Below are 18,580 nucleotides of genomic sequence, written 5' to 3' on the forward strand. Positions count from 1 at the left end.
GTCATCTCTGAATTGCAAATTTCAATGGTGTACAGTGCTGACATATCAAAGCTCCATCTCGAAAGCTAATATTTGTTAATTAACTTTGCTATATGTTTAATAGTTTTAAATGGTGTCCTAGGTGTTCATGTTGATCATGATGAGATTATGTTCAGTTTCCTTTAAACCGCTAAAAATATGGAAATTCGTATTGATAGCAAGCCCTTTAATACTCACCAGAGTTTTTCAATAGTTCAGAATTTCAAACAAGTTTCCCAAGTTGATGAAGCAGAATTAAATAAATAGAATCGTTATTCCCCCAGTATCTCTGCAGTTTTATGCCCTGTGTGGTTGAACTGTGTAGGCTACAAGAACCTTTCCCTTCAGCAAACAAAGCTGAGTCAATTGATCACTGCCACTCTCAGTAGCCTGGTTATTGAATCTGCGGTGAGTGGAATTAGTTTAGGAAGAGGTTTTCTTGTTTCTGATTGCTGTCTGGAGAAATCGTATTCACAATGTTATGACTTACTGAGGTTCTGTTGACTGAAATCTTCAAATCTCTGATGGGAACCAAGCGATATATTGATGGTGCAGGGAAAATTGTCTTGTGGTCGAGGATCAGCCATAATCTAGATAATTGTTAAAGCAGACACAAGGGCTCAATAACTTGTTCCTGCTCAAATGCCTTACCTTCTTAACTTAATCATTGCAAGCTTACTTCCCTCAGTAGAGAGAGCTTTGAGCACCATCCAACATAAACTTAGTTGGTAAACTTTTTTTTTGTCTAGCAAATTCAAATACCTCACTTTAAGTTACATAGAACCCAAATTTCACTCATATATAGGGGAGGGGAGTTACATAGTTTTTGTTTGTGTGTCTTTGAATAAGAGACTGGGATTTTGCCATTGCTTTCTCTGTTGTGTGAAGAGATTGTTCATAATCTCTCATCCAGATTGTTTTCACAAGAATCTAGTTCTCTCCAAATAAAGTGATTTAGTTCGGAGTTTCAGAAACAGATGGATTAAAATAAATAACGCTGGGTTAGTTAATCATTCTAAGGATCTGAACAATGTCAGAATCATATCCAGAGATACACAAGATCAGGCACAAACTGTTTTTAAACAGGTAGTTTAATATTTGATTGTAAATTCCAATATACTTTCATACAGCTTATGACAATGTGATTAACTTTGAAAGGTTAAAAAAGAGACAATCATTAGCATTCTATAAACTCAGGGCATTCAAATGTGCTTTCCAGTCATTATTTGAAGTGTACTCACTATTATAATGTAGAATATTGTATTCATTACACTACTCATTGTCGCTCGTTGTCATAAACTGTACATGGGTGTTAGAATTTACAATCAAATATTAAACTACCAGATTTCACAATTAGCAATATGAAAATAATCATTTTAATAATGTAAGCCTTAAGGCATCAGATTGAACTCACTCTCTGCTCTTTGAAAATTACAACTAAATCTTTTCCCTGTCTAGGTCAGCATCTCTGACAGTTCAGCACCTACTCTGAATTGTACCATAGAGTCACACAGCATGGAATCAGGCCTATGGAACTTATCCCTGCTGACCAAAGTGCCCAAACTAAGCTCACCCCGTTTGCCTGAGTTTGTCCTTTATCACTCAAAATATTTCTGATCCATGGACCTGTCTTTTAAATGTTTATTGCATTTGCCTCAGCGCTTTCTCCAGCAGTTTCTTCCAAATACTTATCACTCTGATGGAAAATGGTTGGCCTTTTGGTTTCAATTCAATCATTTCCCTCCCACCCTCAATCCGTGCCACCTCATTGTTGATTCCACAATGCAGATTGTATGCATTCACTGTATCCATGCCTCTTCAGATTTTATACACGTCTAGAAGATCACCCCTCAGTTTTCTATGCTCCTAGCCTACTCAATCTCTTGCTATTGTCCAACATCCTTTTATATTGTTTCTGTACTCTCTCCAGCTTATTGCATCTTTCTTATATCAGGGTGAACAAAATGAACATAATACTCCATGTATGGCCTCATCCATGTACTACTGGAACATTACATCCCAATTTGATCCTTTCTAGCTGATCAAGTTCTGCTTGCAATTTTTGATAACTGGAATATACCTTAAGGCACATGAGCACCATTTGGCCCATTGAGTCTGATCCACCATTTGAATGTGGCTGATTTATTTTCTCTCTCAAACCCATTCTCCTGTCTTCTCCTTGTAGCCCCTGACAGCCATACTAATCAAGAACCTATCAACCACCACTTTAAATATACCCAGTGACTTGGCCTCTACTGCTGACTATGGCAATACATTCCACAGATTCACCACCCTCTAGGTAAAGAAATTCCTCATCCTTTCACTTCCAAAGAAATGTCCTATTCTGAGGCTCTGCTCTTTGGTCCCAGTCTTTCACGCTATTGGAATCATCCCCTCTACACTTACTCTACCTAGGCCTTTCAATATTGATTAGGTTTCACTGATATCTCCCACATTCATCTAAACTCTAGTGAGTATGGGCCCAGAGCCATACTACTCTTCTCATATATTAACCTGGTCATTCCCGAGACATTCTCATAAACATCCTCTGGATCCTCTCCATTTCCAGCACAACCTCTCTTAAAACTGCTCAGAATACTCCAAATATGGTCTGACCAATACCTCATAAAGGCTCAGCAGTACATCTTGCTTTTATATTCTAATTCTCTTGAGATGAATGTGAACATTGCATTTGTCTTTGTTAAAACTGGCTCAACCTGCAAGTTAACCTTCAGGGAATTTTGCATTAGGACTTCCAAACCCTTTTGAGCCTTCAGTTTCTGAATTCATTCCCAGTTTTGGAAAAAAAAGTCGATGCCTTCATTGCATCTCCAAAGGTACTTGAGAATACACCTCACTATACTTCAGTCACTCACTGCTTCAGCTGAAGATTTCTACCTGCTTCAAAAGGGCATCAAACATACTGGAGCTCAGGAAGAGCAGGGTGAGCTGGCTGAATGACTATCGTCCAGTAACACTCCCATTTACTGCGATAAATTGCTTTGAGAGGTTGGTCATGGCTAAGATTAACTCCTGCCGAAACAACAACCTAGATCTGCTGCAGTTTGCCTAGTTCCACAATAGGAGTCATCTCACTGACTCTCCACTCGGCCTTGGACCACATAAACAACAGCAATCTACATTAGGCTGTTGTTTATTGATTAGAATCCAGCATTCAACACCAACATCCCCTCAGTACTCAATAGAGCTTCAAAACCTGGGCCTCTGTACCTTGCTGTACAGTTGGATCCATGACTTGTTCATTGAGAGACCATAGTCAATGTGATTGGAAATAACATCTCCTTGCTGACAATCAACCCAGGCACACTTCAAGAAGAATTAACCTGTTGCTCTGTTCTCTCCACACCCATGTCTGTGTAGCTAGGCATAACAAATTCCATCTATTAATTCACCAATAACACAATCATTGTTGGCAGAATCTCAGATGTTGACAAGGAGGCATATAGGGTTGAGATAGATGAGCAGGTTGAGCGGTGTTGCAACAACAGCCTTGCATTCAACATTAGCAGAACCACAGAATTGATTGAGGACTTCAGGGAGGGGACACCAAGGAATACATACCAGTCCTCATTAAAGAGTCAGCTGTGCAAAGGGTGAGCATTTTCAAGTTCCAAGATTGATCCAGGGCCCAACATATTGATAAAATTACAAACAAAGCACAGTGTAGCTCTATTTCATTAGGAGTTTAAGGAGATTGGTTGTGTCATCAAAAAACTCCAGCGTATTTCTAGAGATATACCTTGAAGAGCATTCAAACTGGTTGCATCACCATCTGGTATGGAGATGCCAATACACACGATCAGAGAAAAGCTATATAAGGTTGTAAACTCAGCCAGTTCCATCATGCACACTAACCTCTAACTTCCCCAACATTAAGGACTTCAAAATGTCATGCCTCAAAAAGCAGCATTCATCATTAAAGACTCTCACCACCCAAGACATGCCCTCTTCTCATTATTACCATCTGTGAGGAGGCAGAAGAGCTGGAAAGCACACATTCAACGTTTTAAAAACAACTTCCCCTCCACCATCAGATTTCTGAGCAGTCCACAAATCCATGAACATTACATCTCACTGTTGTGCTCTTCTTTTTTACTACTTGTTTATTTTTTATATTTATAATATTTTTATGTATTACATTGTACTGCAGCTGTAAAACAACACATTTCACAACACTTCCCTGCATCTTTCCTCCTCAAAAAAAAAAATCCAACAGATTTGCCAGACTAGATTTCTCTTGTGGAAACCATGCTAACTTTGGCCTACTTTTTTATATGCCTCCAATTACCCAGAATTCTCAACCTTTTTAATGGAGATAACGTTGACATTTCTGTGTGATGTATCAACCAAGAAACTACTGATGCAAAGTTTGTTGAGTGTACTGAATGACCCATGAAAATCTCATTGCTTTTTACAGCCTTCAATTCAGCCTTTTAACCTTCAGGAATAATCAGAGTTTGTACAGAAGGCCAAACATAATCATTTCATATTCCTTGCCCTTCAGAATCTCTTCTTTTTATGATGAATTACTCTGGCACACACTCCTTTTGGAATTTGTAAGGCAGGATTTGGGATTGAACAAGTAAAGCACAAACATTGGATCAATCTTAGCACGTTGCACCAAAATTTTCCGTGAAATAGATCTGTACAACAGAACACCATGGTAATGTAGTGGTTAGTGCAATGCCATTACATGTTGGGATGCTGGAGTTTGGAGTTCAATTCCGGTGACCTCAGAAAGGAGTTTGTATGTACTCCCTGTGAATACATGGGTTTCGGTGCAGTTTCATCCCACATTCCAAAAACATACTGGTTCACAAGTTAATTGGTTATTGTAAAATTTCCTGTGATTGGGCTAGCGTTAAATTAATGTGTTGATAGTGGCATGGTTTGAAGGGGCAGAAGAGCCTCTTCCACACTGTAACACTAAATAAAATAAAACTAAATATGTATATCATCTCAACTGGAGACATGGTGCAATGTAAGGGAATAGATTTTCTCATTAAAGTAGTTATATTGATCTGCAGAGATCTGGATGACCACTAAATTGACTTCAGCATCTGGACATTAAAACATTATCTCTGCATCCAAAAATAGAATACACGAAAAAATGTAGTAAGGTGTAATTGTAGTGCACAACACTCTCCTGGAATAGCTTTCCATGATGAAAAATACAGATACAAAATTTTTATGCAAACCATAAAACATAATGAAATAGAAATTGAAAAATGTCCCATCTGTTTAGCAGAGATATTGCTGAATTTATTAATACTGTAAAATGTATTAAGGTTCCATACCATAAAAATGGTGAATCTCATTATATATGTTAATAAATAGACTTATGCAATAAATGTGTCAGCATATATGAATGAATAATTGATTTTTGCCCGTGAAGGTGATATGTGTGAAGATCAGTGGTGTTCTGATAATGTTTAAGAATATCTGCAGAAATTATCTGGATGGGAAAGTAACACCGATATCTAAGAAAAAAAATGTTTTACTATCTTCAGCCATGCACAAAGCTGATGATCTACTGTACAGTACTGATCACTGCCCTCTAGTATATACTCGCAGTAGGCATCTCTTGAGAACTGCATAGATACAGAACCTTCAAACCTGTCTTACAGAATTCCTCTGGTAGGTTTTGAATCAATATTAGCATCTACTGTCTAGACATTATCTCCATTCCTGAGGCCACAATGTACTCTGAGCTCTCTCATGTATAGGCCACACTGCCCAACACTAGATTTATGAAACATTCTGTTAGCTGTAAGGTCCTTGGGAGCACTTTCCAAACATCAGAAGGTACCATGGTCATCTGTACAAATAATAGCATGCAAGTATAAACACCATGGCACCACGCAGCCAACATAGCGCTCAGGAAGGAGATGCATTCTGTCTCCTAGAGATGAACGTACTTTGGCGCGAAAAGTGCAAATTAATCCCCGAACAACAGCAAAGGACCTTGTGAAGATGCTGGAGGAAACAGGTAGACAAGTATCTATATCCACAGTAAAACGAGTCCTATATCAACATAACCTGAAAGGCTGTTCAACAAGGAAGAAACCACTGCTCCAAAACCGCCATATAAAAGCCACACTGCAGTTTGCAAGTGCACATAGGGACAAAGATCTTGCTTTTTGGAGAAATGTACTCTGGTCTGATTAAACAAAAATTAAACTGTTTGGCCATAATGACCATTGTTATGTTTGGAGGAGAAAGGGTGAGGCTTGCAAGCCGAAGAACACCATCCCAACTGTGAAGCATGGGGGTGAGCATCATGTTGTGGGGGTGCTTTGCTGCAGGTGGGTCTGGTGCACTTCACAAAATAGATGGCATCATGAGGAAGGAAAATTATGTGGATATATTGAAGCAACATCTCAAGGCATCAGCCAGGAAGTTAAAGCTTGGTTGCAAATGGGTCTTCCAAATGGACAATAACCCCAAGCATACCTTCAAAGTTGTGGCAAAATTGCTTAAGGACAACAAAGTCAAGATAATGGAGTGGCTATCACACAGCCCTGACCTCAATCCAATAGAAGATTTGTGAGCAGAACTGAAAAAGCATGTGCAAGCAAGATGGCCTACAAACCTGATTCAGTTACACCAGTTCTGTCTGGAGAAATGGAACAAAATTCCAGCAACTTATTGTGAGAAGCTTATGGAAGGCTACCCAAAATGTTTGACCCAAGTTAAACATTTTAAAAGCAATGCCACCAAATACTAACAAAGTGTATGTAAACTTCTGACCCACTGGGAAAGTGATGAAAGAAATAAAAGCTGAAATAAATCATTCTCTCTACCATTATTCTGACATTTCATATACTCAAAATAAAATAGTTATCCTAACTGACCTAAGACAGGGAATGTTTTCTCGGATTAAATGTCAGGAATTGTGAAAAACTGAGTTTAAATGTATTTGGCTAAGACATGTGTAAACTTCTGACTTCAAGAGTACATTCCATCATACCTTATAAGAATGAGATATAGGTTCAATCATGAAGGACCAAGAATCATTGTAATTTCTCAAAGTAAAACCATTTGGGTATGGATTGAAGCCATTCAATAAGATTGTGGTATTCTGTAGCTTAACTGCATATACCCATTTTTTTGTTCTTTAAAGCCTTTCGTTAATACGCCTAATCTTCTGAAATGTTTAATTGGTCCCAAGCTTTAATAGATTTCATGGAGGTTAGGGTTCCAGAACTTCATCACATATTAATATGGAGAAATGCTGCCTGCCAGCACCCATGAATACCCGTATTCTATTTTAAGGTGATGTACTCCTCTTAAGTTGCCTCAGGCAAAGAAAATAGTTTCTCACAATAATTATTATTTTGAATTCTCAGTGTAACTGCCTTTTAATCATATCGATTTGGGAAAATAGAAACCTGTCCTATAATGCCTGTCCTCATAAATCTCACTTTGAGAATTCATGTAAGACTAAGCTTCTCTTGAGAGGAAACACCTAGTGTGAAAAAAATCTACCATTCTGAGATGGTTATTATAATATTTGTTTCCTTGTCTTAGTCTGGATTCTCCATTCTTTGTTCATTGATTACTCCCAGACAAACTTCATAAAGATATCTGAATGAATAAGATTTCAATATTCTTTTGATCAATTATTAATTTCAGCTTCTGGAATTAACTTAGGTCTCCATACACTCTGGTAGTTCTTTCTGCAACTACACCATAAGCATTACTATATAACAGATCACTGCAGGTTTAAGTTAATGCAGGTTTAGCCAACAGTAAAGGGACAATCAATGTCAATTAAAAACACTTACTTAGTTGTTTAAGGATTATGTCACTTGGGCTGATAATCCAAATAATGTGAATTTAAATTTGGTGATGGAATCAAAAAAAAAGATTTACAAATATCTCTTGGTCAGTAAACCATCAGCTCTTAGCAACTCCAGCTTAACTGTTACTACAGCTGTTATGGAAACGTGATTCATAAACTGCCCTCTAAATTATATTGGAAGCCGTTAAATCAATGAGATTGCAAAATTGTATGAAGCATGTTATAAGATAATTTTCCCTGTAATATCCATAATCTCAAGTGTGAAAGGAAGAAATAATAAATGACTAACTATGTTTTGTTAAAATCTCACAGCAGCTCTTTCAATAACTCAACCAGAAACTGTTTGTTTTTAAACCTGCATTCTTGAGCAGATATGACCATCAACAGAGTTCTACTAAGGTGGACTTGATAACTCAAAATCTTCAGGCCATTAAGATAAGCTATTGGTAATTAAAACACTGATACTGTGACCAGGTATTTAGTCTTTTGCAATGTTAAAATTGGGAAAGTCACTGCTAAGAGTAGAGGAATGTCAGCACCTCATGATTCTCTCCAGTTACCTGGTTGATAATATTAGGTGTTAAAAAATAAGTCATAGTGTCGTACATCAAGCCTTTTGGTCCATCCTATTAACCATTAATATAGCTATCTGTACTAATCTAATTTGTTAACAGATATTTTATGATCTGCTGTGCCTTGGTGATTATGTGGATATGAACTCCATCACCTTCTTAAGTAATGGGAAGGCTGCCATTCAGGAATGTAATGCCTCACCCTGTCACAGATACTCCCTTTGTCCCTTTGTTCAACACTTCCAAACCCCTTCTTAGCACTAACTTGTTTTCCTACTATTTCATTTCTGATGGATGGTCTTTGACTTGGAATGTTAACTCTGTTTTACTCTTTATAGGTGCTGCCTATCCTGCTGAGTGTTTCCAAAAATTTCTGTTTTGATTTCAGATTTCCAGAATCTGCAGTATTTTGATTTTCAATATATCATCATTCTCAGTTTTCAATTGTTCAGTGTCAATATTGTGTGTTTGAGTTAATTCCTTGTCCTTTTTATGTTTTCCTTTTCCCTAAAGTGAGTTTGTTAACATCCAGTTAACAAGATGACATTTACATCACAGTGGGGCTGGAAGTTTCCACTGAGGTTCGATGGAACTACAACCAGAGGTCATGGGCTGAGGGTAAAAGATGAAAAATTTAAGGGGAACATGAGGGGAAACTTCCTCACCATGAGAGTGTGAAACAAACTGCCTGCACAAGTGGTGGGTCCATGAGAGCTCAATTTAAACATTTAAGAGAAGTTTCGATAGGTACATGGATGGTAGGGGTTTGGAGGGCTATGGTCCCAGTGCAGTTTGATGGAAGTAGGCAGCTTAAATAGTTTGGCGTGGACTAGATGAGCCAAAGAGTCTGTTTCTGTGTTGTACTTTTCTATAACATTATGATTCTAATTAGGGCAGGCTCCTGAAATTCCAAATAACAAATATAACAAAAACAGAATGCCAGGGGTTCCCAAGCATTCTTATGAGATAGGCCCCTACATTAACCAAGGGGTCCATGGACTGCAGGTTTGGAGCCCTTGCACTAAACAGTATGTCATGCTTTCCTTGACAGATACCCTATTCACCACCTTAATCATTCACTTCTTCCACTGCCAGCTATTGGTAGCTGCAACAGAGACCATCTGGAAAACTTTACTGTAGTCATTCACCCCAGACATTTTAGCAACACCATTCAAGCACATTCTGCATTAGGAAGGACATGGGCAGCAGCTGCAGAGGAGCACCACTCACTGGAAGTTCCCATCCAGGTCTCACACTCTCCTGACTTATAAATGTATCACCATTGCCTCATGGTCACTGGGTCTAAAACCTGGATCTCCTCACCCAACACAATGATCTTCACCATATGGGATCCAATGGTTCAGGAAGGAGATTCACCCATATTTCCCCTACTGAGGGCAATAAATACTAGCTTAAGCTCAAGGGAATAAAATAAATACTTTTTGCGTGTCTGAGGCTTCTTGTCTGTTTGTCTACTTCATATCGTGAACCAATATGATTTTCACAGGGTTCTACAATTAATGATTATTGGATCTGTACAATGTATAACATTTCAAATCATAGTGCAGATTCAAATGGAAAAGAAAAACCTATTCACAGCTCCTCCAAGATTACACATGAAAAGTATCCTCATATCAAACTCTTGGATAGGTTCTATTTGAACAGGTCTTGTAGTCCGAATGGTGCCAAATATGAATCTCACAGCAATAAAGGGACCTGACTGCTGGAATTCTGGAGTTTAATGAAATGATCAGAAGGTCATTCACTATTTGACTATGGAAGTTTAATATTTCAACTGGCATTTAAAGAACTTTTGAGGTTTCTTTTTAATATACTGTAAAATATCAAACGCATTTCTGCAATCCAACTTTATTACTTTTACGTGAGATCTGCTTCTATATTATAATGACATTTTATCTAAGGTGCATTCTGTTTTGGCGGTTTTATATGCCACAAACTAAATGGTTCTGGTCACACTCTCTGCCCTCGAGGAAAGGAAACCTTCTGGAATCATTTCACAACAGGACCATTTTCAGTGCTGCTGGGTGAGCTGTAACGTTGCACTTCCACATCCCTATTATAAACCAAGCAAAGAAATTTCTTCCTTCTTTCTCTTGAAGCCTAGTTTCATGCCCTACAGGCTTTGGTCACACTGAAGCATACATTTCTGTTTGATGTGAATAGTTTTTATTTTCTCCCAATCAGTCTCTTCCATAAAGCCTGTAACAAGATCCAATGCAACCACAAGTTCAATTCCTGCCACTGCCTGTAAGGAGTTTATACATTCTCCCTGTGAACGTATAGGTTTCCTTCAAGTGCTCTGGTTTCCTCCCACAGTGCAAAACCATACCAACTGGCAGGTTAATTGGTCATTGTAACTTGTCCCTTGATTAGTTTAGGTTTAAATTAGGGGATTGCTGGTCTGAACGGCTCAAAGGGCCTGACGGCCTATTCCGTGCTCTACTTCAATAAATGAATAAATAATACTTAGAATCAAAATTGTTTACTGTCATATAAAATAGATGTATGCACAAATGCAATGAAAAACTTAGAGACATCATTATCGTAGGCACATAACATTAGAGCCATAGCAATCAGAAGAAAGAAAAACATAAACATAAATTACACAAAATTATACAGGAAAGAACACAATTAGTAAAAATGGTCACTTGTAGTAAACACTGTTCATCGTGTTGGTGTACAGAGTTTGAAATTAGTTGTTCAGGTTGGTTCAGAAACCCTATTGTTGACAGCATAGGCAAATCAAAATGAAAAGAAACTTGTTCCAAGTCCAAACACAAGGAAGTCTGCAGATGCTAGAAATCTAAAGCAACACGCACAATTTGCTGGAAGAAGTCAGCTGGTCAGGGAACATTTATGGAAAAGAATAAATAGTTGACATTTCAGCTGAGATCCTTCTTCCGGACTGAGAAGGGGTGGGGGGGGGGGAAGATGCCAGAATAACACGGTTGAGGGAGAGGAAAGAGTCTAGCGGGAAGGTGTTAGGTGAAGCCTGGTGAGTGGGAAAGGTCAATGGCTAGAGAAGAAAGAATCTGCTAGGAGAGGAAAGTGGGCAATAGGAGGAAGAGAAGGAGGGGACACGGGGGAAGTAATAGTTCAGGTGAAAGGAAGTAAAAGGTCTGAGTGGGGAATAGAGGGGGAGGGGAGAATTTGTTCACTGGAAGGAGAACCCCTGGTTCATGCCATCAGTTTGTGGGGCACCCAGATGAAATGTTTGGTATTGCTCTTCCTCCCTGCAGAGGCCATGGATCAACACATTGGAATGAGAATGGGAATTGGAATTAAAATATTTGGCAGTTCCTCTTGTGGCAAATGGTGCGGAGGTGCTCGACGAAGCAGTCTCCCAAATTACAACAGTTCTCACCAATGTAGAGGAAGCACTGGACAGAATAAGTCCTACTAAATTGTGTAGTTTCATAGTCTGTTTGTGCAGTACTGGTATAGTCTAGCTACCCACGGTCCTGTCCAGATTGGGAAAACTACTCTTTCATATTCAGCAGTGAGATCTTATCAATCATGCCTTTTTAAACTCATTTTATTGCTGTAAAATGCAGACCCTGCACAATTTGAATTGTTCAGAGAAAACCTATCTAAAACCATAATATGATTCTTATTTTTATAATGTGTAATCCGATGGGAGGTATAAATTAAAGTCTTCCTCCTTTTTAATCTACACCACAAACTAAGGCTACATCCACACTACACCGGATCAATCCATAACCAATCCTTTTACTCTTCGTTTTCACCCTCCGTCCACACTAAAACAACATTTTCGTCCCCCAAAACCAGAGCTTCTCAGAAACGCTTTCCAAGGTGGGTATTTTTGAAAATGCTGCTCAGGCAGATCAGCGTGGACGGGGTAACTGGAGACTTTTGAAAACGCTGTCAGACGGCAGCGCGCTTTTTCATTGTTTTCTTGAACACAACCTAACAATTTCAGAACAGACGGCAATGAGACTGAAGCCCAGAGAGTTAGAAATGTACTCACCAAATACTTTGACCCATAACTTACTGAATAAATAAGTATACTGTACACACTTTGCCCTGTTTTCTGCCCTTGCTCATATGAAGGTGATTTACCTATTTATGCAAGTACTTCTCTGACAATAGATATGTAACAGCCTAATGTAACATTGTATGGAAATACAAAATAACACTGATGCAGACATGTTTTATACATTTAACAAGGTGCGTTATTAATGCAACAGAATTAGTCAGTTATTCAATGTTTGTTGTCAGCCGGGTCAATCTGTCCGTGAACTCCCTGTCGGTTGCCTCCTTACGCTCCAGTATTTGTTTTGTTTTAGTTTTAAGTTCTCCTACGTGTGAGCCAACAGCTGTCTGTCATTTTAAGTTTTTCTAGTCTGTATCTACACAAACGCGCATTTTTATGGTGAGATTCGACACCAAACATGTCGCTTGTTTTCAGTAGATGTGTCCTGCGCATGCGCAGCAGGAGGAGATTCACCAAAATCTCCGTCTCAGTGCAGATAGAGATATTTTCATAAATACATAGTGTGGACGGCTATCGTTTTTATGTGAAACCGGTGTTTTCAAAATTATCCGGTCCAGTGTGGATGTAGCCTATGATGCTGCACAGGATGCTGGCCTACAGTATTAGCCATTAAATTGTTGCAGATTCATGCAAAACTGTAGTAAATCAGTTTAAAGCATAAAGTATAATAAAACTATAATAACATTTGATATGTTTTTATATAAAAGAACAGAACTATTATTAATTAAAACACTTAATATCTTATTCCATTTACAATAACAAAATCCCTCCCCCTCGATGCTTGCATTGGGCTTCGTTATAACATCGAAGGAAGACTCAAGTTAAAGAAGATGAGAATTAGAGTAGATTGGTAAATTGAAATATCAACAGGAAGCTCAGGGTTACTCTTGTGGGTGGACCATAGGTGCACAGGGACTGATCTGTGTTTGGTTTCTCCAATGTAAATGAAGCCAACATCATGAATGTTTCCCCTTGCCCATCATCTAGAAGAAATAAATGCCAAAAATACATACCACCAAGCTAAATCCTGCATTTTTAAGACTATTGAACAAGCCCTCAGTATGATAATACAGACTCTTAACCTCACTATCCACCTCATTGTGCCGTTATAACTTTACATCTGCCTGCACTGTATTTTCTCTGCAACTATAGCACTTTATTTTGTATTTTGTTATTGCTTTCCCTTGCACTATCTCAATGCACTGATGTGATGAAATGATCTGAGTGGATCATTTTCTGTTTTCCACTGAAAGCAATTGAGCTGGTGCTCCAGGCACACACATCTGAGGCTGAGATTATGGTGCAGTGCTGAGGGACTGCTGCTTTGATGGAAGTGTCACTCTTTCAAAAAACCAAGACCCTATTTGGCCTTTTAAAGTATTTTCATGTATTATTGACTCATGACCAAGAAGGAGGCATTTCAGCCCATTGTGATAAGCCATTTTTTAGAGAAATCCCTTCAATCACTATGCCCAGCTACTTACCTGTATCCTATACATCTCCCATGGCCAGTAACTCTCCCATGATTCTCTGGACTTTCAAATCCTAGACGCAATTTAAAGTAACTTAAAGTAATTTAAATTCACCTCTCACTGGTCTCAAGTTGAGGTGTTCTATTACACACGATGTTAGCTAGCTGGTGGTGCAGTGGCATCAACACCGGACTTCAAGGTGAATTATCCCAGGTTGAAATTTGGTCAGCTCCTTGTACTTTTTTCCATCAATGCTGGGTTGAATGTTGAGCTTGCAACTTGGATTCATAAAAATTGACAAAAGCTAAGGAAGTGGCAAAAAAAAAATGCCTGATAGTCCTGATGGGCCACAAGGTGCAAAAAGGAACAACAACCAATTAGCCACTGGGAAGTCATCTCTCACAAGTCTCTTAAAGTTTTCAGAAGAGGTAACAAACAGAATTGATGAACGTGTGATAGTGGACATCATTACATAGTCCTTAACAATGCCTTTGAAAAAGTCCCACCTGACAGACTAATGTGGAAGGTTAGATTTCATGGGGTACCGGGAGAGCTAGGTGAGTGGTTTGATGGAAGGAAGCGGAAGGTGATGGTAATGGTTGGTTTTCAAACTGGAGTCCCATGACCAGTGGTGTGCCTCAAGGTTGGTGTTGGGCCCACTGTTATTTATCATTTGTATAACAGATTTTGGAGGAGAATGGTTAGTAACTTTTGCAGGTGACATAAATATATGTGGCTTGTAGGCAATGAAGAAGGTTATCAAAAATTACAGGAGGATTGTGATCAGCTTGGTAAGTGTCCTAAATGATGTCAAATGGCATTCAATTCAATTCAGCGAAGTATGAGATCTTGCATTTTGGGAAGTCATATAGCTTTGCATTTTTCTTTCATCCACGTGCTTATCTAAGATTCTGTAAAATGTTCCTAATGTATCTCCCTCTACTATCAACTCTGGTAGCCACACCCTTCTAGGAACCCACCACTCTCTGTGTAAACAGTCTACATCTGACATCCTCCCTATACTTTCCTCCAATCACTTTAAAATTATGCCCTCTCGTATTTGCTCATCACCATCTTCTCAAGGGCAATGAGGGATGGTCAAATAAATGCTGCCTCTGTCTGTGGAGCCCATATCAGCTGAATGAATGAAAAGTATTATCTATCTGTAACCACATTGATGAGTTTGCCCCCCCCCCACTTTTTATTAGCAGGTTAGTTAGAATTAGTTGTGCTGGACCCAAATGGTTAAGTAGACTCAATACCTATGGCCAATTCCAGCCTAGACACTCTCCCTGACATTCTATAAGTATTGGGTATCTGATCAGGTGGAGCAGCCTCTAAACAATAAGCAGGCCTTAGGTTTTAGATATCAAAGCCCTATGTCTCCACACTCACAAAAGCCTTGATTGCTTTTAAAAGCTCACCATTGACAGATTAATTTTTAAGAATTTCAACTTGTGTTTCCTTCCAAACAATGACATTAATGTTAAGGTTCTGTGAGTGTTGTGGAACGGAAGGACCCAAAAGTATAAGTATGTTATTCATGGAAATGATAGACAAAGTGATGAAGTAGGCTTTTGACAAGCTTGCCTTCACCAGTCAGTGTACTGAGTTGAGGTGTTATATTGCAGTTATACAAGATGTTAGCCAGCCAGTGGTGTAGTTGCATTTGCACCGGACATTGAGTTGAGTGGTCCCGATTTCGAATCCGACTGGCTCCTTGCTCACTTTCCATCTGTGCTGGGTAGAGTATAGAACTAGTAACTTTGGCCTCGGTTAAAAAAAAGACAAATGCTAAAGAAATGGCAAGGTTGCTGCCTGATGTGCCACAAAGCACAAGAGGAACAACAACAAATCAAGGTGTTAGCAAGACCACACTTGGAGTACTGTGTTTACTTTGGTCACCTTGTTCTAGGAAGGATGCTATTAAGCTGGAAAGAGTGCAAAGAAGATTTAGATGAACGCTGCCAAGACTCGAGGGGCTGAGTTATAGGAAGAGACTAAGACAATAAAACATAGGAAATTAAGTGGTGAATGTTGAACTGTTACATAAAGTTGTGTAGGGTATAGATAGTCTGACTGTAGGCAATCTTTGTTTTCTGGGGAAGTGAACCAAAATCTAAAGGGCATAGGTTTATGTTTTAAGAAAAACCAGTAAAATATTTAAAAAGGAGCTGAGGGGCAATTTCCTCGCAGAGGGTGGTGCATGTATTGAATGAGAATGTGGTTGAGACAGGTTCAATAATAACTTTTAAAAGATAGAGAGATATGAAGGCAATAGGGACTAGCTTAGATGGACATTTTGGTAGACATAGATGAGTTGGGCTGAAGAGCCTTTTTTCTACTGTCTTACTCTATGATTCTATAACATGCTAAAAGAACTTCAGCAGTTATCTGCGCTTACTTCCTCCAAAGGGAGAGTGATGTCCTTCAGATAAATGGATTCTTCTCCTGAAGGGTGTCCTCTGGTTTATGCTGAGAATCCAGGTATGAAGTGCATGTGGTCCTCTGTCCACTTCTCTGCCACTGGGTTAGTGGTGACACTGCTGCGATTTTAAAACGGAGTCATTTTGACCTCTGACCTCCAGCTTGCCTTAGACTTATCCGATAGGCTGAGCTTATGCAGAAGGCCATTGGCTGTGAGTTCACTTCAAGTCATTGTGGAACCTTTCACTGTAGGGGATACAGTGACTGGGACAGATACATTAAAGAGGAGTTCCTGCAAGGGATAGAGGTGAAAAAATATGGTGGGTGACTGAAACCAGGTGGGGTGATATCAGGCCAGAACAGAATTGTGTGTATATCCTACTGTTTGCAATAATTACTCTCACTTTGCTGTATTGTTGCAAATGGAAGAACTTGCAACAGATCAATGGATACACCATACTGAATCTGACATGTTGGGTAAAGTTCATCACTTTTAGTCAACAGTTCAACATGATACCTGGCGCCCACAATTATATTATTACCAAACTCAATGAAGGAAGTCCTGAAGAAGGGTCTTGGTCCGAAACGTCAACAATCTATTCTTCTCCATAGATGCAGCCTGACCTCCTGAGTTCCTCCAGCATTGTGTGCATGTTGACTGAACAGCCAATCGCATATTCTCATGATCAACCAGAAAGAAAAAATAATCTTTTTGCATTGTTAAGTCAAAACTGACATGTCCCCACTCACAAATAAAACTGGAAATACCATTTCTTAATAGCACCTTTTTAGCACAATTAAAAACAAGTTTATTCCAATTTCAAGGCAAAAAATGTTCAATATTTTACAGTATTTGTGATAGAATGGCAATCTACAGATAATTTTGATTGATGCAGAGTTTGTTGAGACCAATTATAGGTTAGCATTTCTTGATGCCTTACTTAGATATTGTTCCAATAGTACAACTATTTCACAAACAGGTAAGCAAATCTCTCCATTCTGATGGTGAAATTACTTCTGCCCTCTGGGGAAATGCTGAATCATGGACATGTATTCAGCATTAACTCATTAAACTACACGTGTACCATCAATGGCTGTTTAGCACACTAATTAGACATGCTGTTAGTTCACTGACATTATATTGCAAAATTGCTGGAATTATTTTCTAATATATTACTAGATGTTAATTAAACAAGGAAAGTAACTCCTCCTTCAAACTTGTCTGTCGAAAAATGCTAAATTGTGCTGACATTAAAGCACTTGAATTGGGAAGCAGTTATCAGCTCATTATCTCAACACACAGAATTCACTTCTTCCACCTCCAAGTGTGTTTGTACAGATTTGACTAGTTCAGCCTGGAAGTCAACAGAAACTGTGCTGAGATGCTTCAACTAAAGTGTACGCCAGTCACTTTAATATTGCTCCTTGATCTCGTTCCCTGTACAGTATACATTACTTATTGATGCAAAATAAATTAATTGTAACATTTTTCTTGTATAAATACAGCAAAGAAAATTAAAGGAAATAAATTGTGGGGGTAATGTTAATACTGCAAGTTGGAAAAAAAATCAGCTGTCAGATCCTTATTTAGCTATTTTGCAGCTCTTTTCTCAGCACACTGCCATACAAAGCTGGTCCCAAGTTAACTCTTTGTGGCTAATAGTTAAAAGGGATAAGACCATAAGGTACAGAAGCAGAGTTAGGCTATTTGGCCTAATGACCCTGCTCTGCCATTTCATCATAGCTGATCCAATTTTCCCTCTCAGTCCTAATCTCATGCCTCTCCCCGTATTCCTTCATGCCCTGACCAATCAAAAGTCTATCAACCTCTGCCTTAAATATGCAGAAAGACTTGACATCTACAGCTGCTTATGACAAAGAACTCCACAGATCCACCACTCTCTGGTTAACGAAGCTCCTCCTTATTTCCATTCTAAAAGGATGCCCCTCTGGAACTATCTCTTCTGGTCTTAGATTCTCCCACCATAGGAAATATCTTTTCCACATCCATTCTATCAAGGCCTTTCACCATTGGATAGGTTTCATTGAGGTCAACCCGTGTTCTTCAGAATTCTCATGAATATGGGCCCAAAGCCATTCAATCCTGCAAACATTTTCCTGAACCTCATTTGATCCCTCTCCAGTTTCAACATATCCTTTCTAAGGTAAGAGGCCCAAACCTGCTCACAGTACCCCAAGTGAGGCCTCACCAGTGCTTCATAAAGTCTCA

General features: G+C 38.9%; 1 protein-coding gene across 1 annotated transcript in view; it reads left to right on the forward strand.

Annotated features, from left to right (window-relative positions):
* LOC132393770 (kelch-like protein 1) overlaps positions 1-18,580 on the forward strand; it is a 220,464-nt gene that overhangs the window by 65,130 nt on the left and 136,754 nt on the right. The gene's annotated exons all lie outside the window — the stretch shown is intronic.

The sequence above is a fragment of the Hypanus sabinus genome, chromosome 5 (assembly GCF_030144855.1).
Source record: "Hypanus sabinus isolate sHypSab1 chromosome 5, sHypSab1.hap1, whole genome shotgun sequence".
In the NCBI taxonomy this organism is placed as follows: Eukaryota; Metazoa; Chordata; class Chondrichthyes; order Myliobatiformes; family Dasyatidae; genus Hypanus; species Hypanus sabinus.